Source organism: Panthera onca, chromosome C1, assembly GCF_046562875.1.
Source record: "Panthera onca isolate mPanOnc1 chromosome C1, mPanOnc1 haplotype 2, whole genome shotgun sequence".
NCBI classification, from domain to species: Eukaryota; Metazoa; Chordata; class Mammalia; order Carnivora; family Felidae; genus Panthera; species Panthera onca.
In genome coordinates, this window is record NC_138346.1 from 13,783,145 (window position 1) to 13,811,137 (window position 27,993).

General features: G+C 42.8%; 1 protein-coding gene and 1 long non-coding RNA gene across 7 annotated transcripts in view; one reads left to right on the forward strand and one right to left on the reverse strand.

The window, feature by feature from the left end:
- The window catches only part of DOCK10 (dedicator of cytokinesis 10), a 266,571-nt gene that overhangs the window by 68,729 nt on the left and 169,849 nt on the right, over positions 1–27,993 (forward strand). The gene's annotated exons all lie outside the window — the stretch shown is intronic.
- On the reverse strand, positions 379–27,959 carry LOC144617118 (uncharacterized). The gene is made up of 3 exons (XR_013557174.1): positions 27,846–27,959; positions 26,474–26,633; positions 379–472 (listed from the first exon to the last, which is right to left on the reverse strand). It is a non-coding gene; the product is annotated as an uncharacterized LOC144617118 (long non-coding RNA).

Below are 27,993 nucleotides of genomic sequence, written 5' to 3' on the forward strand. Positions count from 1 at the left end.
ACTACAATAATAAAGAAAAGTAGAGGACCAGGTATTACTGAGAAAGAAAGAGAATGCATTTTGAGTTCAGCAGGGAGAACTGAAGTTATTAACTTAAAGATGCAGCACAGTCTGTATCTTATTTGTGATCTTAAAGTTATTTCAACGTTTGTAGATGCGAGTAGGTTTGCTGTTACAGATTTGTAACAGTTAAGGAACTGAATTCAAAATTGTGGGAGCTGGATTCTTCTAGAAATAGATACTCAGTAAAAGGTTTGATGAATGAATCAATGCACATAAGCCATATCTTATGGGTCATGACGCTTACAAAGTCAGAACCCATGAAATAAAAAAAAAATATGGATTTATTTGGTAGATTCTCAGCATCCCTGCCATTGGTACCTCTGTGTGGGATCAACGGCCTTCTTGGCTTTCATGCACTTCAGGGGAACAGATAGAATATCCCGCAGGATATGTCTTCAAATTCTCCTTCCTGTGTCAGAGAAAGCAGAAATGGAAATGGTGTTCACAAAATAATAGCTCTTTGGAGGGTACATCCAGTTATTTTTTAGGCACTTTCCTGAGAAATTCGCACAGTTATCTTTTCTTGTTGTCACAACAACTGCTGTGGAGACTATTTTTTTTTTATCATTGAGGGAGATATTAAAGCATAGCTCTGTACAATTGAAATATAATGCAAGCCATGTAATAGAAAATTTCCTAGGAACTGTATTTTAAAAAGTAAAAACAACAACAACAACAACAACATTAATAGTACATTTTATTCAACTCAATAAATCCAAACTATTATTATTTTGACATACAATCAACATAAAATGGTCAATGAGGTATCTCACATTTTTATACCAAAGTCTTCAAGTTCAGTACGTATGATTGCTTATAGCATATGTCCATTTGGATGCTCAATATTTATCCTAAGAACTGGTTCGGTATATAGGTTTCATAAAGTTTACTAGTTGAAAGAGTAAATTGACATATCTCAGTGGTTTCAGAACTAGTTGGATATTCTCAGATAACTGGAGAGAGTATCCGTTCTTCAAGTTAAATCAGAATTAATTGAAATTAGCCGTCATTAAAAATTCACTTCCTCAGTCACACTAACCACATTTGAAGCACTCTGTATCCTCCTATGGCCAGTGGCTGCTGCCTTGGACCGTGTAGGGGTAACAGCTGGTGAACTTGCGGAAGGTCACTCATCGAGTAACTGTGATTTGAACCCCGAACCATTGCTTGTGGCCATTAGGCCGTCTGTCTCTTGAGACACCAGAGCGGTGAGTGGTGCAAGACTTCTGCCCGACTTCAACAGTGTATGCTCTGTTGCGTTGCACGGGTGTTTTTGGTTAAGACAAAACTAAATTACACAAAACATGCCACTTAGTTTCTTTAAAGCATGTAGGGAGGGGCAGGGGAGACCAGGGTATCCATTAATATGACGAAAGATTTGAGATGAATTAAAACTTTATCTTTTCTCCCATCCTTAGAAAATCTTCCTAAAGTGCATAAATGTCATCCTTATCGAATTGGCCAATGAGTCAGATAAATAAACAAAAATGCAAAAACTAAAAGTGAAAAGACTACCAAGGCTAGAGATGGAGTCAAGGACAACCCCAGGGTGGCCCTTGTCAAACCTGTGTAATGTCCCTGTGGCCCAGACTTGCCCACTTCTTTAACCCCACTCTCCTTCTCTCCTCTCCAACAGCCTGGCCCCGCTCACCTCTCCCACCGAACCTGCCTGCCCTCCCCTCTCTGTTGACTCAGGTCTGGGATCACTTTCCAGGACATTCTGCTCAGTGTCCAATATTGCAAGCTGTTTGGTACTCTTCTTAAAAATTCAGGGTTTTCCATACATATTATAGAGAATAATAAAATATTAGGGATTGGGGATCATAGAATTCCTCCCTCACTTGAAAGGTGAAACTCAGGCCAAAGAGATAAATTGACATCTGTGACTTTTGTAAGAGTTGGTGGCCGAACAAGGACATTTGCCTGGGTCTCACAATGAAAGACGTGCACCCTTTTTAACTACATGCTATTCCCTCCTCATTATCCAAAGATTATGTGTTTCCAGAGTATGTGTGCAATTTCCAGTGAAACCACATATATGCTAACTGCAAAATACTAACAAGTATAGCAAATATTATCCAGTTCCTGACTACTTTTTTCTGATCATTTTAGAGGAATAAATCTCTACAGGGATGAAAGCCGATTCTGTCCATTCTATAAATAAAAGGACTCTTGCTCCAAACTAGTCTCTTGGGGTTGCTTTAAGGATTAAATACAAAGAGCACGAGTCCCAGTTAGTCTGTAGCGTAAACCAATAACAGCAGATGCTACCGAAACAGAATATGAGTGTGTGGGTCCCAGGGGTCCCACTGAGGAGAGAACAAAGGGGGAAAAATAAAGGCAGATCACTTTCTTGTAATCTCTTCAGATTAAAGAGCTCTGTGTTGGGAACAGAAGCGTCTATCTGTTGCCTTCCAGAACCCTCACTCCCCAAATGCTGTGCTGTAACAGAAACAGCACTGACACGTGGGATTCCGTACTGGACCCGTGTCATTTGAAAAACTTGGGACTGTGGGAGGCTTCCCTGAATGCTTTGAGCCTCCGAATCCTGACGGGCAGCATGGTAGTGATTCCTTGCAGTGCCATTGACCTCGATGAAAAGTGAGCCCAGCGTGATGCGTGCCACACCGAGGGAACGTGCCTCTTCCTCGTGTGTCAAATGAGGAAAATACTTCCTGCCCACCTGCGTCATAGAAATTAAAGTAATGACTTCTGTATGCGACCACATACTCTGTTTATTATTTTGTGCTCCTGCTAAGGGGACGTTTTGGTATGCATGATGGCCCCTCGCTTCTCCACCAGATAAGGAAGCTGGCATATTAAGAGACTCATCAGGGAAAAAGTTATTCAAAAGGGGGGACTCGGTGGACGAAGCCCGGTGAACCAAGGCATTGTCCAAGTGCACAAGCCATTGGAAGAAGTAAGCGGAGCAAAATGTAGAGATGGGGATCAAGGACAAAGAGAGATTGAAAGTAAAGAGCAAGCTCACTGAGCAGTAAGAGAAATGAAGCGTGAAATGTGTTTTCCTCTTCCAGATCGAAGCGGCACTGGATTGTTTTTAAAAAGGCCTTTTAGTAAGGCTCGCCCTAAAACCAGTGTGCTTTTGCGCCACTCTCAGACAATGGGACATCTCTGTGCCACTTTTGTGACTCTAGTTTTTATTCCCTTCAATCTATCTGTTCCTCATGGCTTACCATATTTTGTCCCATTTCTGCCCATGCTGTTCAAAAAGAATGCCGATGGGTCTGAGTTAAAGATTGTATATAACGATGTCGTTCTTTTACCTCTGAGTTTGAGCAGAGCCTGGACGGTCTGGAGCTTTCGAAACTGGGGCGGAATCACCCTCAGGGTCTGATGCGATAGGCAGGGAAGGCTTTTGTTTGGACAAACAAACGAACCACTGAACATTTCTAGAAATGACGTCTCCACAAACAGCCCTGGAGTGCTCATTGGCGAAGAAGTGGGGTCAGAGTCGAATCACAGATTCTTTTTGCACAGCTGAAAAAATAAAATAAAATGAAAAACTCTGCATGAATTTATCACAAAACAGTAAGGACCTTTGGAATCACCTAAGATATCCTTCAAGTGCTTTCTGAGTCTGTTAATTGGGGAAAGTGTATTCCACTACCCATGGGCTGAAAGTTACTAACAATCATCAAGACTTCAGATGACTTCCTTGAAGACGGAAGAATTGAAAGGAGAAACAGAATCATGGAGATTATCTCTGGGTACGTTAGAAAGGACCAGAAGAAGCTTGCTCCCTTAATTTGGGAAAAGTGCTACTTCTCCAAGCGACTGCTCATTGTTTAAACTTCCCCGGGCCAGGCGGAGAACCCGATCTCAAACTGAGACCATGAGAAGCAGAGAAATGGCAGCTGAGGCGATTCACCCTGGGGTTCTGCAGGAGACACTGTGCTTCTCTGAAGGCGTCACTGCCCACATTTGGCAAGCCCTGCTTTCATTGTTCCCTCCCCACCCTCTGCTGCCATTTGGTTGAAGTTGGTGGGGGTGGCTCTGTAGGCACATGTGTGTCTCTGGCTCTGTTTGTTCTGCAGTCAAAGAAACTTTCCAACCTTGTGTTGCCTTTAAACATTCGGCCCCGTTCTATCCATACAAGCACAGTTAGTGTCTGCATGGATGCACGCCGTGTAGTTCTGCGCTTGGATATGGACTCAGCTACGATGTCATAGCCATTAGCCTGGTAACCAGAGTTTTAAATGGAGCCCTGTACGTATGGGAAAGGTAATCTACTGTCCTATTTCGCCACCTACCACTGAGTCTGCTATTTTATTCAGAACCTTGTGAGTACAAAGCCAGTGAGGACAAAATTTGTGTAGTAGAATGCATAAATCTTGGTAGATGTTATTTCGTTTAATCTCTTACCTGCTAGCAATCAATGTCGATTTGTTAACGTCGCACAGAGAATGCTAAATACGCCATACCAAGTGGATTTCTCAGGACCGAGTGGATTAAAAGTAGCTGTGTGCTAAAGACCACAGAGGAAGCAGGAGATTGAGACTAAGGCCTGGGTAGGATGCAGGAGGCGAGGACCGTTGGATGGAGTTGAGCTCTAGGCTTCACATCTCCAATGGCAAAGCCCTTTCTGGCAGGGAAGGGCTTACTTAGTCCCAGAACCTGCCCTGCCTTGAACTCTTTTAGGCTTAGATTCTAAACCGTATTCTTGCGGTTTAACGAATCCAAAGCTTAAACTATTCTTAGTTCCTAGAGGTTATTTTCTGGCACTCTTCTTTAAATACCACATGAGGATTATTTCAGTCAGTAAAAATACTAAACGTATCATTTTCTGTTAGCTTCCTCCTTGCCATTTCGGTTTCACACACGCTTGATTTCCTAGCTCATGCTCTCTTTTCGGTGCACAGTCATGGTCGTAACTTAACAGTGTTTTACTGCCTCAGTGGTGATCTGACTCCCGTGCTCAAAGGTGGAGGTTTAGATGAATCCATTCAAAATTCAGCTGGTGATTCCTATTTAGATGTCTCCCCAAAGTGGGTAATGAATAGGCGTTAGAAAACCGCAGTTACGGAAGAGGAAAAAGCAAGATAGAATAAAGCTTCTCGGTTTTTCCTTTTTGTATTTTTTTTTAAATTGTAAAAGAAGCATGGATTTATGTGAGTTTTTGTATGCGGTTCAAGAGACCTTTTTAATCGCACACTTAACCATGATCACGACCCAGGATGTGTGGGTACAGAGCCAATTTTTGGTTTAATTTCCTACTGTAATTTGATAAGGAGATCTATTATAATCACTGATACAACCCACTCTCTGTCATAGCCACGAAATAAAATGGCAAATTCAGATAACTGATTATAAAATAATATTTGGGGTATATCCTAGCCAATGCCAAGCCACCAGGAAAGCACTGAAACTTTTCACTTACTATGTAGATCAAGTTGTATAAAGGCAAACTTTTTTAATACTGGAGAAGACTAGAGGACAGATGGAACTTTATCTGGGATCATTTCATGAGCTCATTCTTGTTTCAGCACCTATAAGATTTTAGGCTTAAAGGAGTTTCCAAAGATATCGGTGATGCCTGCCTCTTTCATCACAGATGTGGTTAAATGTGAGCCTCTATTTTTTACCTGAATATCTGCATTAGGATGATATTTAACTTTATATCCACGAGTTAACGGGCATTGAAGGGTTTATTCGTGTTCGTTCACAGCCTCAATAAAATATAATTGGCCATAAACCCAGGAAGTGTCAAGGTCTAGTCCAAAGAGACCTGTTATTAAATAGATAGATAAATAAATAAATAAATAAATAAATAAATAAATAAATAAAGCTTGTTATCTAGCCCATTATACCCTTTGTCACACTTAGCATTTTTCTGCATCTTTTCAATAAGGGTCATTCTGCTTTGTCTCAGGAATGCTGTGTGGTGACTGCTCAGATTTAAAGCCTGTATGATCAGTTTTATGATTCGAATAGCAAAGGCAGTAGTCCTATTGACGCGAGGGAGGAAATAAACACTTAAGGTTTCTAGAAAGTAGGAGTGAAGCAAACATTTATTTCCCTTTTGCAGTCCCAAGCAATTACATGCGGGAACTTAACAGTTGCAGAAAAATAGAAATTCAGTGTCCCATAAATCTTTCTTTTTTTTTTTTTTTAATTAATTTTTGAGAGAGAGAGAGAGACAGTGCAAGTGGGGGAGGGGCAGAAAGAGAGGGAGAGAGAGAATCCCAAGCAGCCTCTGCCATGTCAGTGCAGAGCCCAGTGCGGGGCTCGAACTTTCTATAATGAATGTCAAGCAAAGAGCTAGAGCCATGATCCAGCATTATCCATCTATGCTTTCCTAGCTGCCCAGGTAATTTTTACTTCTCAGGTATATGCAGACCCTTCAGAAACGTCTTTTAGAAGAACTTGGAGGGAAAGAGCAGGCTGAGACTGGATGATGTATGGGCTCAGCACTCTATTTGCCAAATATCAGAAGGCATCAGAGAGTCAGTTGTGCCCACTTGTGTTTTTACAGAGTAACGTTAATCAATTAGCTCAATTCTGCTATAGATAGTAAGTAATTGCATTCACTGGAAGCCATGACGACATGATTAATAATACATTCCAACTTCCAAAATTAGCATTCACTTGGCACTTAAACATGGCTCTTTGAAAAGAACGTTTTTTGGTATGTAAGACACATGGTTGGATCAAAAATTATTTCTCTGAAAATAATCCGGTGAGAACATTCTAGTTTTATATGATGCCCAGGGCCCTTCCTGCATAAATGAGTACAATGCAAGTTTCTTCTTTAAGCATTTTCCAATAAATTCTTAAGAAATAGCACTTTAGACTTCAGACTTAACACACTCTATGGAAGTTTTAGAGACGCCAGTTACATTCTTAATAATTAAGGAGCATCTGCTGCGTGAGAGTTCTGAAACTAAGCTCTCTCAAGGATGGGAAGGTAGTTAAGAAACTAACTATGTCTAAGAAGATACGGCAGCAATAGGGCAGTTGGCTCGTAATAAGTGAATACCACCCAAAGAGAAGTAGGCAACTGTCACAAGAAGAACGTGAAGCAGGTGCCATGGGAGTTCGTCAGGGGGATACCAGGAGGCAAGAACCCGTCCAAGGAGGGCTGCGTTATGGGCTGATTACAGGATCATATTGGGAGATGAGGGCAGAAAAGCAAATCGAGGGGTGTCTGGGTGGCTCAGTCAGTTAAGCATCCGACTTCGGCTCAGGTCATGATCTCACGGTTCATGAGTTCAAGCCCCACACTGGGCTCTGTGCTGACAGCTCAGAGCCTGAAGCCTGTTTCAGATTCTGTGTTTCCCTCGCTTTCTGCCCCTCCCCCACTCGCTCTCTGTCTCTGTTTCTCTCTCAAAAAATGAATAAACGTTATTTTTTTTTTTTTTTAAAGTAAAGCAAACTGAGGCTCGCTTGGGTCTGCATTGACCTTGCCGTGGAAGAGTGCTTAATAGTACCTGTTGTTGGGCATGCAGTCAGCAAATATTTATTTTCACATTTCCTATATGACAGGCTCCACTCTGTCTTCTACACAACATGAAATTTGGGCACTTTTAGGATTGTAGGTCCCCTTCAACTTTGCACACACTGTGAAGTTAAAGCACTTGGCACTGAACAGGCCATTTATTCCACACACTTAGAAGGTTGAATAATTATATTTTCGGGAAAATTCTAATCATCAGATCTGGAATATGATTATTTTTTACTTCCTTCTTTTAACTTGTTTTATTATTTTTTTTTAAATTTACATCCAAATTAATTAGCATATAGTGAAACAATGATTTCAGGAGTAGATTCCTTAGTGCCCCTGACCCATCTAGCCCATCCCCCCTCCCACAACCCCTCCCCTAACCCTCAGTTCGTTCTCCGTATTTATGAGTCCCTTCTGTTTTGCCCCCCCTCCCTGTTTTTATATTATTTTTGTTTCTGTTCCCCTGTGTTCATCTGTTTTGTCTCTTCAAGTCCTCATGTGAGTGGAGTCATATGACTATTTTTTTAATAATCAACCTAAGGCCACCTGAGTGGTTCTGTTGGTTGAGCGTCCGACTCCTGATTTGGGCTTAGGTTGTGATCCCCGTGTGGTGGGTTCAGGCCCCATGTGGGGCTCTGTGCTGAGCGTGGAGCCTGCATGGGATTCTCTCTCTTTCCCTCTCTCTCTCTCTCTCTCTCCCTCCCTCCCTCCCTCTCTCTCTCTCTCTCTCTCCCTCTGCCCCTTCCCTGCTTGATTGCACTCTCTCTCTCTCCTCTCAAAACAAACAGATAAACTTAAAAAATCAACCTAATAATTACTAATATTTTTTCTGAACAATTAAAAAGTCGATTCGTAGGGGCGCCTGGGTGGCTCAGTCGGTTGAGCGTCCGACTTCGGCTCAGGTCATGATCTCATCGTCTGTGAATTCGAGCCCCGCATCAGGCCCCGTGCTGACAGCTCAGAGCCTGGAGCCTGTTTTGGATTCTGTGTCTCCTTCTCTCTCTGATCCTCCCCCGTTCATGCTCTGTCTCTCTCTGTCTCAAAAATAAATGAACATTAATAAAAAAAAAAAAAATTTTTAAAGTCAATTCGTAAAAGTTGTTGTCTTCTACCAAAAGAGTTTCCCTTTTAACTGTTGCAATGGTATTGACATAAACCATCAGGGAGAAGCTTTTTCACTCTGGACATCCACCCTAGAAACAGCTTGGAAAGGTAAGTGGGAAGAACTGCCCTGTCTCTCCACTTAATCTGGAATTCTCCCTCTCCTAGTCCTATGCCCATGAGGTGTGGGGTTTTTTTTTTAATATTTATTTATTTTTGAGAGAAAGAGAGACAGAGCACAAGCAAGGGAGGGGCAGAGAGAGAGGGAGACGCAGAATCTGAAGCAGGCTTCAGACTCTGAGCGGTCAGCACAGAGCCCGACACGGGGTTCTCATGAGCCTTGAGATCATGACCTGAGCTGAAGTTGGACGTTCAACCGACTGAGCCACTCAGGTGCCCTGGTGAGGTGTGGGTTTTTATAAAACTGCCCATTAGTCCCTTCTAAGAGAGAAGGAAAAAAAGAAAAAAATACAAAGCAGGGATTCTGGTTTCTTGAGGATGTATTTCTCAAAGGGGAAATTTAAACTTTAATTTGTTGAGGATATTCACAACCAATAATTGCCTTTCTTAGAAATATTTGAAGGCCCAGATCCAAACCTATGGAAAAATCATGTTTTATTCCTGGCCCCTTGGTTCCTAGGCTTCTAGAAATCCTGCAGACGGAATTATTGATGAGTGAGGTGGTATCTATTTCAAAGAGATTTTGTTTTAAAGACCAGGCTATATTAAAGAATTGTTTGCATTTGGAAAACGAATGGCACATTAAATTTTGACTGGTTATGAAAAATATCTTTTATATTTATAGCAACTTATCATTTGGAGAGTTTTCCTAGTTCATTTGAAATTCAATGATGCATTTTTTATTACATCCATCTAAACGTAGGTAGTTGGGGAGCCTGGGTGGCTCAATCGGTTGAGCTTCCGACAATTTAGGCTCAGGTCATGATCCCAGGGTTGTGGGATCAAGCCTCGTGTTGGGCTCCTTTGCTGAACGTGGAGCCTCCTTAAGATTCTCTTTGTCTCTCTCTCTCTCTCTCTCTCTCTGCCTCAAATCTAAAAAATAAATAAACACAGGTAGTCCTCTAAATTTTACCAAAGAAAACACCCACAAGAGGCTTAGCATCTTCTAACCTTCAACATCCTGCATTTAGTCCTTCCAACTATAAACTTTTAAATAGATCCTTTGAAAAGTAATATATAGGAAATAACTTGTTGAATTTCAGACCAAATTGTCAAAGCTTGGTGATGCTGACCCAAATAATCTTTAGGGCCCCGAGATTTTGCCTGGTTTGATCACACACACATCCCAAGTGCCTCCTTGCCTTCCTGAACCTTTCCATCCCTTTTTCCTCTGCTCTGCGATGGATGTGAATAGTATATTCTCTCCTAACATTATTTATACATTAAACCTGGCTTCCCACATATTATGAAACTAATAGGTTTTGTAATAAACAGTGCTAGATACCTTCCAGAGCCAAATAGTTCTTTCCTGAATAAAAATATAGGAGTGACCTGTGCACCCTACGTGCAAGCCCAACCTTGTTAAATCTTATAGTAAGTTCAAGCCTGGGCAGTTACTAATTGTTCCCTGTTAGTCATATATCAAAATAATTTGGGGAAAATGGGCTTGCACCTGCACTGGAGAATTTCAGAAATTCATTATAACTTTGCCTTTCCCTCTTCTCAATCCTTCCTATTGTGATTGCTGTTGTTTTTGAAATAAAAATATCCCATTTGATGGTTACACTATGTCAAACCTTTCAATTACCCATCTTTCGCAGTTTAAGAAAAGCTAGGGACAATGCCAGATTCTTCCTAACATTCTTCATCTTTTTCCTGATTCTCTACATTTTTTCATTCTTTTTTTCCCCCCCAAGGGGGCAGAATTTGTGTACGGTCCAGCTATTGGACAGTGGGGCCAAGCTATAAGCATTTGTCATTTACTACAAAAGATGTCAGCAACAAAGTCTTGGCATCATATTTGGATTATACTCCTAGGACAGTTTAAAAGTTACGTGGTTTCATGTTGAGATCAGAGAGGCCAGAAAGGTGGGCGACTGCGAGATGGATGGGTGCATCAGAGGTGAATTCTCTGCCCAACTTCAATCATCCTAGAAGGAAAACCGTGACTGTGGAAACAATAGAAGAGCTGAAAAAAAACGGTGTGGGTGCTTTGGAGGGAGGATTTCGGGGATAAGTCCATTACTAAATACTGTCCTCTGACACCAGGAGGAAAAATGTCAATACCACTATATGTTGCTAGAGGGTGTGAAGTATGGCAGAATCATCTCTTGACCATCTTACAACATAGAAGAAAAATGCGACCATAGCATTATCTGGAAATAGTATTATGAAATTACTAAATTATTTGAATGATTCCTCCTACAGTCTTTCATCATGACTTACGTGATTACCAGTACAGGGACCTTCTATGAAGACAGAGGGATGATATTGTCATAGTTTTCCAGGGATAAATGGAGAGAATAAAGGGAAACATTTGTTAATCTTTCCATTAACTACGTTAATGGAAACACAGTGAATCTCCTCTAACATAATAGAGTTTTGGAATTATCAAGTGTCTCCAAGATTAATTCTAATCTGCCATCCGTATTTTATTGAATGAGGTGCTGACTTTCTTCTCCAGATCTGTGATATGTTCTAAAAATGTATGGGGGAAATAATTTTAAATTATGTATGTATAGTTAAGTAACTTAGTAATATCATTATAACCTCTTATATTAAAGCTCTTAGGATCTTTCTTTCATTGTTAATATAAAATTGCTAATTGAAGACTGTTTGTTTCCACTTTAAAACAAATAGTTTGTCACTTCTTCGAGGTTTTGCTAAGCATCGTGTTCCCATCATTTACATGAAGAGGTGTTGAACCATGCCATTCACTGCCACACCAGTTTTTCACACGAGCCCCAAAAATTGAAAAGTTAAAGAGGAAGTGTCATATACTCTAATGCTTTCGATGGCTTAACCAATGCCAGAAATACTCTCTTGCCCCATGCACTCAAGGTAGGGATGTTCTGGTAGGAATGTGAGAACAGAAACAGTTTTATTACTACATTAAGATATCAGTATATTGTTCATACTTGGGGAATCTTCAGGACGACGTTATGGATCCCCCATAGACCCAGATTAACTGCGCCCATATTGGCAGTAGAAATCTTTAGGCTTGTTGTTTAATGTAAAGGGATCCAGTAAGGCTTAGATCAGATTCCGAGTTACAACAGCCTTACTAAAAGATAAGATCGTGAATGTGACTTCATGTCAAGGGACTTCCAACTCAGATGCCTAGGGACCACACAAGCTAGACAAGAAGACGATGGGAGCAGTGAGGAGCATGGTAAATTAAAGAAGGCATGACCCACACAAAGGGTGTGGCCGTTATGACACTTGAGCAGTTGTTCCCATGTTAGAAGGTAGGATCCACATCCTACCTTGAATTTTTTTTTAAGAGAAGTCAGTAGCCGAGGCTATTATGTAAAATCTTTTTTATTTCTAAATGCTGTCGACTATTTCCAATGTTTTAAAACACTAGTGGCAGGAAAACACAATTGTGGAACCAAGTTGAGTCATTGGCTGCCTGATTGTCACTATCCTGTAAGTTTTTATTAGAGTTTCACTTTAATTCAAGGTTCCAGTTTCAAGGACCCCATGAGGATTCTGCTGCTTGTAATACATTACAGCATGTTTGACTGATATGAGTGGAAAATGATTCTGATGTTAATGTAAATGTAAGGCTGAAGATCGTATTTAGGTTTCGAAAAACGTGTACTCCGACTCTTAATTAAGAAAGATTTCCACAGGTCTAATTAAATAATACCAAGTCAAATTATCCTTTCTTTGCTGTAAAAATATCAAAGGGGAATGTGGTAATACATATCTGACACTTAACTTAATTTTCAGCAACATAATGCAAGCAGAAGATATGGAAACTAATGCACCGAAAGCAATAAATCCTTTTAAAACTCTGTTTACAAACCACACTAGAGTATCACCAGTTATTGCAGGGAAGGGGCGGAGGGTAGGGACGGAGGGAGGATTCAGATGTCCCATATTTTCACCTTAACTGGGTCATGAATTATTTTCCATGCCAACTCCAGTGCTTATTCAGTGCTTACTACACAACCACAAAAATCTGTCCCTGCCTCATCCTATTAGGCTGAGATTTCACAGAAGCCCAGTAAACCCAGAGCCACATCCCTAAGTAGATGTTGCCCTTTGCCCAGTTCAAGCAAATTGTTTTAAGTTCTGTATCTCCCTTGCTGATGTGCATGAGCGTCTTGATTATTCTGCTCTGAGCCATCATTGCTGGGAGAGGTGGGCGATGCCTGGTGCTCACTCTGGGACAGGAGCAGGGCCGAAACTGGCAGAGGGGACAGAGGTCCTGTCCTGAAGCAACCAGCCACCCTTTGTTTAAAAACATTTTTTTTAACGTTTATTTATTTTTGAGAGAGAGAGGGAGGCAGAGCGTGAGCAGGGATGGGGCAGAGAGAGAGGGAGACACAGCAGGCTCCAGGCTCTGAGCTGTCAGCACGGCGCCCGATGCGGGGCTCGAACCCACGAGCTGCGAGATCATGACCGGAGCCGGGGTCAGATGCTTAACAGACGAAGCCACCCAGTGTGCCCCGTGCCTTCCCTTTGTTTTAGCACCAGTGCGACCTGGCATCTGCCCCTGATTCAGACTGTCCTGCTTCCTCACATCAACTCCTATGGTTTCCATCTACCCTGGAAAAGATGCCGCTAACGTTTACTTTTTTGAAAATATTTTTGATTCTGTCTCCCCGGTGTCTCACTGGATGTGCGGGTTGTGGAGACCCTTCCCCAGACTGTGTGACGCAGAATATGAGTGCTCTGTAAGAAAATGCTGCAGTGCCCCGAGAAATATTGCCTACGAGACACTCCTCGAGAGATTCCCATTGCATGTTGGCGATCTAAAGCTCTGGGGAGTTCTCAGTGAGGATACCAGGTTAGGTTTGCTCAGTCGGTTGAACGTCCTACTCTTGATTTCAGCTCAGGTCATGATCCCAGGGTCGTGGGATTGAGCCCCAAGTCAGGATCTGCATTGAGCATGGGGTCTGTTTGGGATTCTCTCTCTCTCCTGCTCTGCCCCTGTCCCCTTCTCACACACACTCTCTCTCTGTCTTTAAAAAAACAAAAATACTTGGGAGAGAAAACAACGAGATTTCTATTTGTTTAATTTTTAGTACTTTCCGGTGCAAACTTCCCTTTACAGCACTTGCCAAGCCAGCCCTTCTAAGCTCTGTAAAGGCAAAGAAGTTGTTTTCTTTTTCTGATTGTCTTAAATACGTAGCACAATATCTGCCCCTGTTTTTGCAGAGTACGTAAACAAGTGGCTGCAAACAAATGGTTGCAAACAGAAAATAGCTTTGCCTAAATCAAGGGGAATGAAGAATGAAGGTGGAGAGAGCCCATCAGATTGAAGGAAGAACTCAACAGCAGGTCTTAAGAAGCACAGGAAGGAAGGAGGGCCTGAGAACTATAATGTGCAGGGCTCAGGGCAGCGTTTGGTATAAATCACATTTTCTGCCCTTGGGTCCTTTTTCTCAAGGTTCCCGTCCAGGTATAGTCGTGGCACTTGTTGGATACGCCCCGGAAGGTGAGGGGGTAGAGATGTTCCCCCTAGGAAAATCAAGGAATATCAAGAAAACAAGTGGGTGTGAAAACAGTGCCAAAATTCTCTTCCATGTTCTGTTTATAAACCATGTCAAGGACAATGTCATCTAGTCAGGAAGCACAGCTGTTTACTTCTGAAATGAAATCTGGCTGGGAACAGGGAGCAAGGGCCAGGTAGCGTTGGATGTACCATCTGGACTAGGTGTGGAGAAAGGCATCCGATTACAGATCGTCTTTCTTCTCTAATTGGCACTTGAGGTTCAAAAAAAAAAAAAAAAAAAAAAAGAAGGAAAGAAAAGGAAAAAGCTTTTTTTCTCAGCCCAGTCACTAGTCTATCTGGAAATGGATGAGACAAACTTTTATTTAAAAAACACAAAAACAGGGGCGCCTGGGTGGCTCAGTCGGTTGAGTGTCCAACTTCAGCTCAGGGCGTGATCTCGTGGTTCATGGGTTCAAGCCTCGTGTTGGGCTCTGTGCTGACAGCTCAGAGCCTGGAGCCTGCTTTGTTTCTGTGTCTCCCTCTCTCTCTGCTCCTCCCCTGCTCGTGCTCTGTCTCTCTCAGTCTCTCAAAAGTAAATAAACGCTAAAAAATTTTGTTTAATATTTTTTTTATTTTTATGACACAGAGAGACAGAGCATGAGTGGTGTTGGGGCAGAGAGAGAGGGAGACACAGAATCCAAAGCAGGCTCCAGGCTCTGAACTGTCAGCACAGAGCCCGACGCAGGGCTCGAACTCATGAACCGTGAGATCATGACCTGAGCCGAAGTTGGACGCTCAACCGAGCCACCCTTTTTTAAACACAAAAACATAGAATTTTAGAGATGAAACAATGCTCTAGGACAACGAGGGCCAGAGAGGTTACTGTTTTGCCCAAGGTCACTCAGGCTATCAGCAAGTGAACTGACTATGGACTACATACCTCCTGTCTGCCGTCCGTGCTCCTTTCCCTGTGAACACAAGTGCACACTGCCTAGAAGAAAGAAGGAAATGACTTCTCAATGGCAGTCTCCCCTCAGTAGTCATGGGCTCGGAAAGATAAGGCGTGAACACAAATTCAAAACTGCTTTCTGAAAATATAACCCTGAACGCCAGCCACGCAGGAGAAATGCCAATTTTCAGTGCCACCAAAGATCTTTTGACACAATCTAGGTAATGGATCTGCTTCCCAACCCATGACACCCTTGCAAAAGAGGGCAAAGTCAGATTAAATGTCTCCTTGTCAGTGTACTATGATATCTTGCGGTGGCCTTGAAAAGTTGTGGAATGACAGAAGGAGAAGATGGAGAACAGAAAGTGCAGTGCCCTTTTCTCCTGTTCACAACGTCGGATTGGTAATTATAATGTTGGTATTTGCCACATGCTGGTAGGAGGCCCGGCACGGTGCAGACATAAAGACGATACTGTTTATTGCTCTGGGAATTTACCGTCCTGCTTGGGCAGAAAAGTAATCATGAAAAGATAAAAAAGCATATGATACTGGTTAAATCTTGGCTTTCTCAACTTCCTTGGCATTTGGGTCTTTTGTGTGGGAGATGAAGGGAGATGACAGAAAGAGGATAATTGGAAGCTTTTGTAGATGTGCACAGTGGGGATTCAAAAATGAGATATGTGGCATTGCCAGGAACAGTGAGCACAAAGAGGTCAGTTGTGGAAGGGTCCAGGGTGCATTGGAGGAGGAGCCATGTAGCCTAATTGCCCACATCCAGGCCGACGGGGTCTTCTGGGCTCTCCCTTCATTTTGGAATGTCTTCCCTTTCACTACGACTTTCAAAGCTCGTACCCTTCTAATACCCGCCCCCTCCGCTCCTCCTAATGTTCAGTTCACAAGCATCTACGACCATCCACACCCTCAACACACAATACGGCGGCCCAGCTTATGATCACTTATCTCCTCAACACAACGGCCTCCTCATCAAACTCGTAGTTAACATCCACGGAGCATTTGATTCTATTCCAGGCTCTGTGCTAAGCTCTTCATAAATCTTCTTTTATTAAGCCTCAAAACACTCGGTGAGGTAGGTGCTACAGTTACCCTCATTTTACAGTTGAGGAAGCTCAAGTTTGGAGAGTTTGGGTAACTTGTCCAGAGGCTCACAGCTAGCACATGGGAAGGCCAGGAATCACACACAAGCCCACAGACTCCAGCCCAGTGGTCTTACTCGTAAGGGCAAAGACCACATTCCCAACCTTATCCTTCACACTGCTGAAATGTGCTTGCCTCTTGAGTTCTGTCAGGTATAAATTAGTGAAGATTATAATGGCTTCCAATCTTTTCCCAGCAAGTGATAGCTGTGCTTTAATAGGGACATCCCAGAACAGTAACAGAAACCCAGACCCAGACTCATTCCAGTAGTGGGGTTTTGAGGGATGGAGAAGTGAAAGAGGGAGCTGACTTGAAGGCCAGTAGTCCTGAGTTCCTTCCCATCAACCGACTGTCAACTTGACTTTCAAAACGAGCTAGCTCTGATCTTAAGAGAAACCTCCATTATCTGCCAGAAGGTCACTGGGCCTGAAAACCATCACCAAGGAAATATTGAGGCTAAATAAGCTGCATTAGCATTGGGACCAGAGATTTTTTTTTTTAATTTTTTTAAGCTTATTTATTTATTTTGAGAGAGAGAAAGAGAGAAAGAGAAGCAGGGAGGGGCAAAAGAGAGGGGGAGGGAGAGAATCTCAAGCAGGCTCTGCACTGCACTCAATGCAGGGCTCAATCTCATGATCCATGAGATCATGACCCAAGCCAAAATCAAGAGTCAGATGCTTAACTGACTAAGCCACCAAGACTCCTCTGGACCAGGGGTTTTCAAGCAGGTGTGATTTTTCCCTCTTCCCCAAACCCTCCAGAGGCCAATTGGCAATGTCTGAAGATGTCATTGGCTGTCACAGCAGGGTGGGGTGGAGGGGATACTGGTATCTAGTGGGCAGAGGCCAGGGATGCTTGTAAACATCCTGCAGTGCACAGGACAGCCCCCTACGGAAAGAGTGATCTGGCCCAAATGTCAGTATGCCGAGTTTGAGAAAACCTGATTCGGATGATAACTGAGAAACGAGTATGGCCAGAGTTACAAAAGTCCAAGAGATGGCCAACAAAGAGGACACGAAGTCAAATTGACGGACAAATGAGGCCCATCTTAGGCCCAGTTTTCAATGGCTGGTTTCACTCCAAGGTTTTCTCCTCGGTCCCCCAAAGTTCAGGATGATGTAGCTAGTTCGTTCATTCTGCCTTATTGAGTATACATGAGGGAAAGAAACATTTGATTTTACAAATAAGACTTTAGTATGAAGAATAATTTGCACTGGGAGGTGGGGCCCCACGGGTCACTGTTATATGATTTTCTGCCTAAGAAAACTATTAGGTGACCCAGCTTCTGAGTCATGGTTTCTCAAAGTGTAGTCCGTGGAGCATCCAGATGAGTCACCTGGAGGTTAGTTACAAAACCAGATCACCAGGCCCCTGTCGGGCCTGCTGAGGTCCTAGATAAGATCCAGGAATCCATGTTTTTTAGCAACCTCCCCACGTGATTCATGCACTCACAAGAGAACCTCTCCCTTCAGCTTCCTATGGTGGCGACTTCCAAAGCCCTAGTATTGCCCAGGCCTGATTCACATCTCCATGCCTGTATGAAGTCTTTGGACACCTAGCTTCTGCCTTCTTGTACTTCCGTAGAGCGTTTGATGTGTACCACTGGCTCTCATGAGGACTGTGGATGAGCACTCCGTCTTAACTCTCTCTACCACTGACACCTGGCATGGACCAGGACCTAGGAATTATCGACAAAAGATCAGAACCTCTCTGCATTTGCTGCCATTCTCATGAACCAGATTAAACAGATACCGGTGCCCCTGTTAGGGTTGCCCAATCCTTGTTCGCCTGTTCCTCAGTCCTTCCTATGCACCCAACAAGAACAGATAGCAGAAGGCTAATTTGTCCTCTAATGTGGGACCTTGACCTATCACACATCAAAAGGTCAACAATTTACCACAGTGCACGTAGCTAAATAAGGGAAGTCCAACAATTAATTCTCTGAAAAACAGAAAGAAGCTCCTGACGGAAAAGCCAAGACCCTTCCATTATTCTCCCATTTCTACCTTGCAAGGCATTAAACACTTAAAATAAAGTATGCTGTTAGCTTTGTCTCCTCCTGGCAGAGGCCCTAGAAGATATGAATGCATTAAGATGCCATTAAAGAAATGGCTTGTGTGCAGACTGGTTGCCGAGTTACCCTAGGCCGTCTGTAGGACCCACCAGCAAGCCTCGTTAGTCTGAATATTTTGTTGCACACATGCTCAGGGTTTGGCATTTACATGACAATGCTTCCTTATCAAAGTTGCTTAGGTAAAAATGCTTCATTGCCCTCCCTTTATAAAGACACATCCTTCTGCAGTGAAAAGACCACCAGGAGAATAAAATACATGCAATGCCAATGTCTTATAAATTAACCAGTTTTTCCATCAGAGCTCAAAAGGTTTGAAAGACCTTGGCCTCTCCATAAAACTTGTGTACAATGTGATTTTCAGGGTAATTATTAAACCGTGGGTGACAGTCGTAGTGAAAGCAAGGTAATTAGCAATTGGAGTGACTATAGGAGGCCAGTTTTGGGTGCTTGTTTTATTTTAAGTGAAATAACTCTGGGGTGTAGTTAACTTTGCCAGCAGTGGGAAGCTCCCATGGGATCCAAGCCAGCCAGCAGAGACAACGCCCGTCTCTGGGGGAAAATGGCTATTGGGCAATAGTCCATATGATCAAAGATAATAGCATCGATTCAGAGTCCCTCAACTCCCATCTTCTGGGAGGCTATTGAATGTTTTCATCTGATCGTTTGTAAAAGAAATCATCTGCCTCAACCCAGAATGCCTTTCAGTCTTCTTTAAAAGATGGAAGAATCATTGTCCAGTAGAAACTATGTTGACTTGGGGTTGATTATTTTTTAATGGGAGAAGAACACGAGGTGAAGAATTAGCTGCCTGGCTTTTTAAAAAGCGTTAACCATCCAGCTATATATATTTGTGTGAAACACAAGCCGAGAACACCATATAATAGCTGTGTATGTTTGCTGTTGTTATCGTCAGGTTGTTATGCTCTGGCTTTGAGCATGATGGCAGGGAATCTGAATTAAAGCATGGTCTCCATAAGAACAAATGCTTGCTTCTTAGGGGTTCTCCACTTTGCAATAGACCAAGCTAACGCTGAAGTCTTGAAGCCTTTCCCCAGAATTTCAAGGTGAATGATAAATAGCTAACTACCCATCAGGAAATTGAGAAAAGGGCAAACATTAAATCCAGTGTTCCTCATTTCCTGTATAATGTATTAAGAGAGTTTTGGGTGAGATATATAAATATCTCCAGGCTATAGTGTTTCTTCCCTGGAGAAGTTGGTGACCAACGTTAAGTCCACCATAGAAAAGAAAAAAGCTATCACCGCTTCACTGATTGCCATGAGATTCTAAGATGGGCTCATGAGACTCTGTAAGGAATGAATGTTTTCCTCCCTTTCGGTCCCACATCAAATCCTGATTAAGTGGGAAACTTTGCCTCCTAAGACCCATTTAAATTCAGTAATATAACAATATCATTACCACTTGATACATGTTTGAAGGGCTATGAATGGAATACTATCAATTATTTTAATGCAGTGAAGATCACTTACGCCTATGTACACGCACACACACACAACATACACACAACAAACACACATCACGCACACGGTACACACCATACCCACACACAACGTCTGTTTCTCTTTGGGGCAAATTTACATTCTCCCTCAGTGAGATTCATATTGCCCGGCAATATGAAATGCCTAAATCATTTCTACTTTGCTACTGGGAGCGGAAGTTAGGGGATAGGAAAAACTATTGTATTCTACAGACAGAGCCCACTGAAAGCTCTACACTTAGAAATAAGAGGCTTTGTTGTGTTCATTTAAGCCCCTCAAGGCTCTCTCAAGGTAACTGAGCTGTTCAGTCCCCACCTTTGCAGCAGGAAGTAATGAACTTCAGTAAAGAGCCCTGCTGCCAGGGGCCAGACTCAGGAGCGACCACAGAGAAGGAGGAAGTAGCTACTTGTGCTTTACTTCCTTGAAACAAGGTGGACGGTGGTGAGCTGAACCCAGAGGTGCAACCCTTCTTTGTCCTCCGTGAGCGAAGCCCGGCAGCGCAGAAACCTGCAGGCAAAGGGCAAAATTGATTGGAAGTGGAAGAGAAAACATGAAAGGAGTTACGTAAATATCCTCTAACAAAGCAGGAGTAATCACGGCAGATGCTGAAAACTTCAGCGGTGGAATAAATTGGAATAGAGAGATGGGCCCAAGAGGCAGCGTGGAGACAGGTGGAAATGCACAGGAAACTGCTCTTATCATGGGTTCGAACCAGGCTTTGCGGATTCACGCATGGCCTCGTGTGTAGCTGTCCAAGACTTAACCATCAAGGTTCCAGTTACTCTGCAGTAATAACGGTAGTTTCAGGGTAATTTTTATCAAGTTGGTGCAGATGCAGTGTCCGTGAAACCCAGGTTTCTGCCCCCTGGATTCTTAGATTCAGTGAGGATATCATTTGCCCATCATGCAGCGTATTCAAATGTTGTGAAAACGGAGTTAAATGTTTTAAAGATGACCTCATAGCTTGTTGCCTTAGCTCAGCGCCTTTCTTTTCTGTGTCTCTGTGTCTGATTACTTCTCCACTGGTTTTCTTCTTCCGGATTTGTCTCCTTAGTCCTGATGCCCCTCCCCACAGCTACCATTGTCTTTCTCACTCTTATTTCACTGCTAGTTTTTTTTTTTTTTTCCAGGAAATGATCCAAAAGCCATATTTCTGTCGCCTCTCAATCATTTCTTAGCTCCATTGCACCCTGCATCTACACTGCTCAGTGGAGCTGACAGTCAAATGCCAAGTATTGTCCTCACCTAAACCTTCTTCTCAGTACATTCATGATGTTAACTTATTTGTAAAAGATTAAGCACAGGGGCACCTGGCTGGCTGAGTCGGTTAAACATCTGGCTTCAGCTTGGGTCATGATCTCAAGGTTCCTGAGTTTGAACCCGGCATCGGGCTCTGTGCTAACAGCACAGAGCCTACTTGGGATTCTGTCTTTTCTTCTCTCTCTCTGCCCCTCCCCCTGCTTGCCTGCTCTCTCTCTCCCTCTCTCTCTCTCTCTCTCTTTCTCACAAAAATAAATAAATAAACTTTAAAAAACAGAAGATTAAGCACAAAAACCAAGCTGTACTCCAAAATAAGACTGTGTGGGAGACACTTTTCCAAAGATGTTTTCCCAGGACTCTAAAGAGACCATGAGCCAGAGAATGCAGGCAGCCTCCCGACACTGACCATGACCCCTGGCTGACAGCAAGGAAATGGGGACCTCAGTCCTGCAACTGCAAGGAACTGAATTCTATCAATAACCTGAATGAGCCTGGACCCAGATTCTTCTCTAGCACCTCCAGAAAGGGACACAGCCCTGCTGACATTTCGATTTCAACCTTGTGAGACTCGAAGCAGAGAATCACATTGTACCACATTGCACCCAGATTTCTGACCCGCAGCAACTAGGAGATAAATAAATGTGTGTCGATTTAAGCCACCAAATGTATGCTACGCTGTTACAGCGACAATAGAAAACTAATACAGACGAACAGATCTGTTTCTCAAATCTCTGATGTCGTAGCATTCAAATTCCTGTTTCTTCTAAAGTATGGTTAATGTTTCCCATCTTAACTAACTTCTGAATATCCAGACTCTCATGTATTGAAAATTGCAAACTTACTCTCTTTGGGCACCATGGAGCCAGACTTTTGTGCACGTATCTACACAAGAATTTGTGTGTTCGTGTATTTTGTGTGTATATGTATATGCATATATAGGTGTCTCTGTACATAAATACAACCTATGTAGACCTGATAAATACTAACCATACTCAGTAAATGTTTATATATGCAGACATATAGGAATTATGTGTGTGTATATAAAATATAGTTTTTTGCTCAAGGCCAGGTACTACCATGTATTACTTCACAACAAACTTATAAGCTGTATACTCACAGCTCCACTGAATATATAAAAAACAGGCAGACAGAGGTCAAGTAACTTGCCAGAAGTTATCTGATCGATGGCTGAAGAGTATTCAAATATAGATCTGTCTGGATCCAAGACTGAAAGGTCTTTATTTTTCATCTTGCTTTTCTTTCACGCTGAATCTCTTTGGACATTCTCGGTCCTACATCCCCCTCTGCCCAGATGCCCTGTACCACCTTCCCTGAACTCCTTACCCCGTGCACCTGGGTGCACTACCCTGGTAGTTTTCCCCCTTTATCTCTGTGTCTTCTCAACTTTCTAAATTGCCTTCCCTCTACCATATGCAAAAGAACTTCAAGGCTGTGTTCTCAGGTCTGTGGTCCAAAATTTGATTTACTTTTAGACTTCTCAATTTTAATTCTTCTGATGACTTTCAGCTTCACATCTCCCACACCGACTCTTTGGTGAGTTCCAGGCACACATACAGCAATGGTGCTGGACATGTCTGCTTTCCTATCTTCTTGACCAAAACTCCAATATGTCTACATCAGCATTAGTAGGAAAAGAAGTCCTCTCTCCTTAGTACCCTATGCCCCACAGTCATCCATTTTGATCGCAAACTCAGAAACCTGCTAGCATCTTCAAACCCCCCTTCTGGTTGAGAGCACGGGCTCTGGAGCTGGATTGCTTTGGTTGAAATCCCATCCGCACTACTTATTTCCTTTGGGACTTTGGACCAATCGCTTAACTTCTCAGGACCCAAAGAGCTTCCTCTGTAAAAGCGGGGTGATGATAACAGTAATAATAATACCTAGCTCACAGGGTCACTGCATGGTTTGAAAAGGTACTATAAACTTAGATCAGCACCCAGCACCCAGTATTTGCTCAATAAGTTTCACCTACCATTCATTTTCCATTTAATTGCCACATCTTCGTTTATGATTTCTGTGAGATCTAGAATTATGTTTCTGTTGCCAAGTTTTCTACCCTCCACCATTCTGTGTGATCATCTGGATTAATACAAACTGCCACCAAATGAATCTTCCAAAGGCCTTATTTTCATTGTAATGCAGAAATCCTTCAGTGGTTTCCCATGGCTTTCTGGATACAACGGGAACTTCCTGATCTTGGCATTCAAAGCTTTCCATGAACTGGCCCCTTGCTTCTCTTTTCAGTTGTTCCTACCTCTCTTCTGCCACTGAACCTTGGCTGTAGACAGGATGGACTTCCTACTTTTTTCTTAAACACACTGTTTAGGCCTGCTTGATAGCATTTGTAATAAGTAGTCGTTATGCTTACTGTGTACGACACAATATGTTGACCCTGTTAAGTGTCACATCGTTTATCCCCACCAAAACTCTTGGAGGTAGTTACTGGGCTATCCCTAGTATATGAGGGACGAGATGAGAAAACTGAGCCCTGGAGAGAGTGAGTGACTGTCTGAAGTGTCTATAGTGAGGAATCTGCGAACGTGGGATTTGCATCCAAGTTGATTCCAGATCCCGTGAATGTAACCATTCTGTCTTATGCCTTCTTTATGCTACATTCCTCTTTCCTGGAGGATCCTTAACCCTTCTCCCACCTATTAACCAAAGTCTTCCTTAGGTTCTACCTTCACTATAAAGCTTTCCTAGATTCCTTCAAACTCTGGCGAACTCCTTGGTCAGGTTCAAGCTTCTTCGGGCTAGGAAGGGCCTGTTGTATTTCTCATGAAGCTGGCAGTTCCTTGAGTGTAGTACTTAATAAATTCTGATTATGAATTGGTACCAGATTGCTTTACTGATGAGCTTGACAGTGAGTCCTGGTGGTTGAGCCAACTAACCTCTGATTTCCCTTTATTCCTGTTTTTGCCCTAGGTAGCCTTTTTTTTTTTTTTTTTTCACCCAACACATATCTGAACCAGTGGAAGTCCCCAGTGGTGCCATCCTGTGGGACACCCCACTCCGTGCTACTGGATTTCCCCCTCCTTTGCAGTCACCCCAAGTTATGTCTATCTGACAACTTCATATGTGGCCCGGCAATGCCTCCTTCTGCCAGTACATAAGGGAGCTGCAATGAACAGCTAAGCAAGAGGAGAAATGAGTCATTCTCATTTTGCAGAAGTTGAGGAGTGGGAGGGACTCCAGGATAAAGAACTGTGGTGCCTGAAGAGGAATAGAGGAAAGACTGGATGCAAATATTGGAAAGAGAGGAAGTCACACAAGAGTTGCTCAATATCATTAAATGCTTCGTTACAAGACAACACTCCTACCTTCTAAAATCATGTGTTAGGGATATAGGCTACCATGGGTAAGAGGGTCCGTGGATGGACTTCCAAGATTTGTGACCTCCAACCATGCATGCACCTTTCCTTCTTTTAATTTATTTTTTTGTGTGTGTGTATTTATTTTTTGAGAGAGTAAGAAAGGAAGAGCAAGGGAAGGGCAGAAATAGTAGGAGAGAGAGAATCCCAAGCAAGCTCCAAACCGTCAGCATAGAGCCCAGTGTGGGGCTCAAACTCATGAACAATGAGATCATGACCCGCGTTGAAATCCAGAGTTGGATGCTTAATTGACTGAGCCACCCAGACACCCCCATGCATGCACATTTTCTGAGTACTTACATCTTTCTGTGAGTGAGTCTATAGTTTTTATTAGTTTCTCAAACGGGTCCATAAAAAAAAAAGGGTGGTAAAATACTATTTTCAGATCTTAAAATAGAAACATAATCTTACCCCGGGAAATCAGGTGACCCAGAGGTGGACTCTGATAATGCCGTATAAAGAAAAAAGTAAAAAAAAAAAAAAAAGTTAAATCTGAAAATTCTCCATGTGCTATGATATGCCTGCTCATCTAACAGTTGCTGAAGAGTTACGTAGATGGTATAATCTGTTTAGAGCTAACGACATACAATGAAATTGCTAAATATTCAGTGACCACAGATCAAAAGGGCTTCTGCCACATGGAATCTTTGTTTGCCTACTTAAGCCAGTTTTAAAGTAATGATACAGTTTACTTCCCCTTTTTTTATTTTTATCGTCTCTTACTATGTTTCTCATAGTTCTTTAAGGAATCTTCCTCAGTGCCCACACTTGGACAAGGAAGGATCGGCATCTCTCTCTATCAGTTTGCTGCACGACAAGGTAGAGATAAATGAGTTTCTCAAGTCTGAGGTATATGTATGTGCTTCACTTAAGTCCGGTTATTACTGGAGCAAAAGGAGTGGCCTGTGTCAGTAAAACAGCAACTTCTATAAAGATGAAGGCTCATTAAATAAGCAGATGGCTTCTATTTAAGCCATTGGTGTTTGGACGAGCCGGTTAAGTGAGAGTTTTCCTGAAGATCACCACCTTCGCTACAGAATCTAGAACCATGTTTGCAAAAGGGGCTTCTCAGGGTCAGATGAGAATGTCTTATTCCAGTTTCTCGGTGCCCAAAACAAACAAACAAACAAAAAGGGGGGGGGGGGGCGGGCAGAAAGCCACAGTTTTAAGTTGATGGTCAAAGAGTCTTTTCTGGGACCACTCACTTCTGGGTGGCTTCATGCAAGGCAGCCATCCCGCACCTGGACTCTTAAACGTGTTGAGCACTAGAGAGAGAAGACAAGGCTCTGGAAACAAAAGCCTCGAGAACAACCACAGTGTATTTGCTCCTCGTCTCCCGCTGCCCCAACACTCCCCCTTTCTGTCTGTGGCTGAATCCTACTTCCAGCTAGGGCAGGAGCAAAAGGTATCAGTGAGTCAGCAGCCTCGTTATTTTTCTTTCTTTTTTTTTTTTTTTTTTTTAAATTTTTTTTTAACGTTTATTTATTTTTGAGACAGGGAGAGACAGAGCATGAACGGGGGAGGGTCAGAGAGAGAGGGAGACACAGAATCTGAAACAGGCTCCAGGCTCTGAGCTGTCAGCACAGAGCCTGACGCGGGGCTCGAACTCACAGAGTGCGAGATCGTGACCTGAGCCGAAGTCGGCCGCTTAACCGACTGAGCCACCCAGGTGCCCCCGTTATTTTTCTTTCTTAAAGTTCAAAACTCTCAGAATACTGGGAACCCTTTGCAAAGAAATTGCTCTCCCGGTTAAGTGTCGTATCTGTATCTGCAGTGCATGTCATATTGGACTCTGCACAGATGTGCCCTTGACAAATGCCTTTGGAACTGACCCTGTCTGTTATAAAAGCATGCATAACGACTCTTCATAATGCTTCTCCCTCAGGACTCACTGCCTGGGAAGGTTGGCAGGGCTTGCTTCTGTCTTGGTGGTCATGGAGATCAGACCTCAGTGGAAATATTCCTTCGACCATCTTTATAGCCCTCATAATGTCTCACGGGCAAGCAGTGGTTTCATCAGACTGGTGGGCACCACTGGAGAGTAGGCTCATCCTGCAGTGAAGAAACAAAATCTTTTCGGATCCCATCTTTCAAGTGTCTAATCAATTAATTCCTAGTCCCATGGCCTTCAAATATTTCTTACCTCATGCACCTAGTAGACAAAATTTGCCTACACTCCCATAGTCTCTGCGTATGTATACGAATTCTGTTGTTCTTATCAATAGCTAGTATTTCAAAACACAATATACATATGGGACAAGGTTCATTGTTAGGCATAATAAATGTGAGGCCCTCATTTATTCTTTCATTAAACTTAAGAGTTTCATACTGAGAAACTTCTGGATGCTGAGCTCTGTTGTCATCACTGAAGATATGGTGAATGAAAACAGACAAGGGGCACCTGGGTGGCTCAGTCAGTTAAGCGTCTGACTTTGTCTCAGGTCATGATCACACGGCTCCTGAGTTGGAGCCCCCCGTCGGGCTCAGTGCCGACAGCTCAGAGCCTGGAGCCTCCTTTGGATTCCGTGTCTCCCTCTCTCTCTGCCCCTCCCCAACCTGTGCTCTGTGTGTGTGTGTGTGTGTGTGTGTGTGTGTGTGTGTGTGTCTTTCTAAAAAATAAATAAACATTTAAAAAAGAAAACAGACAAAAATTCCACTCTCATGGAGCATAGAGTCGAGTGCAGGAAGAGAAATCATAAGCAAAATAAATAAGTACAATGTATGGTAGTGTCACAAGCTAGCAAGTGTCATGGAGAAGAATAAAACAGGAAGGAGAATTCAGGTGCTTCTGAAGGGAGAGTTGCATTTTAAATAACCCCAGAGAAAATACAGATTAGGGAATTAACTATTTAACAGTTTGTAACCATCTGACTGAGAATCAAGGTATCCTCATCAATGTCTATTACATTACATAGCAGTCAAGTACAGTTTCTTTTTTTTTAATTTTATTTTAACCTTTAATTCATTTTGAGAGACAGAGAGTTGCAGAGTGCAACTAAGCGTGGGGCAGAGAGAGAGGGAGACACAGAATCTGAAGCAGGCTCCAGGCTCTGAGCTGTCAGCACAGACCCCGATGGGGGCGTCGAACTCACAGACCATGAGATCATGACCTGTGCCGAAGTCAGGCACTTAACCGATTGAGCCACCCAGGTGCCCCTCAAGTACAGTTTCTTTATTTAGATAACCAATATCAGTAGAATTCTAAGTTCTCCTTGTGTCCTAAAGTGATCATCTTGGAAGACCACTAACTTAATCTACACTTACCTGTGCAACTGCTTGAAACAGACTTCTCAGATCCTAGGTATATTATGACAGTTTACCTTTGGGATCTAGCCAGGATGATGAAGTTAGGTGGCTGTTTAGGTGGCAGACGTGGAGGCCTACAGTCAATCAGCTCTTTGATCCAATCTTG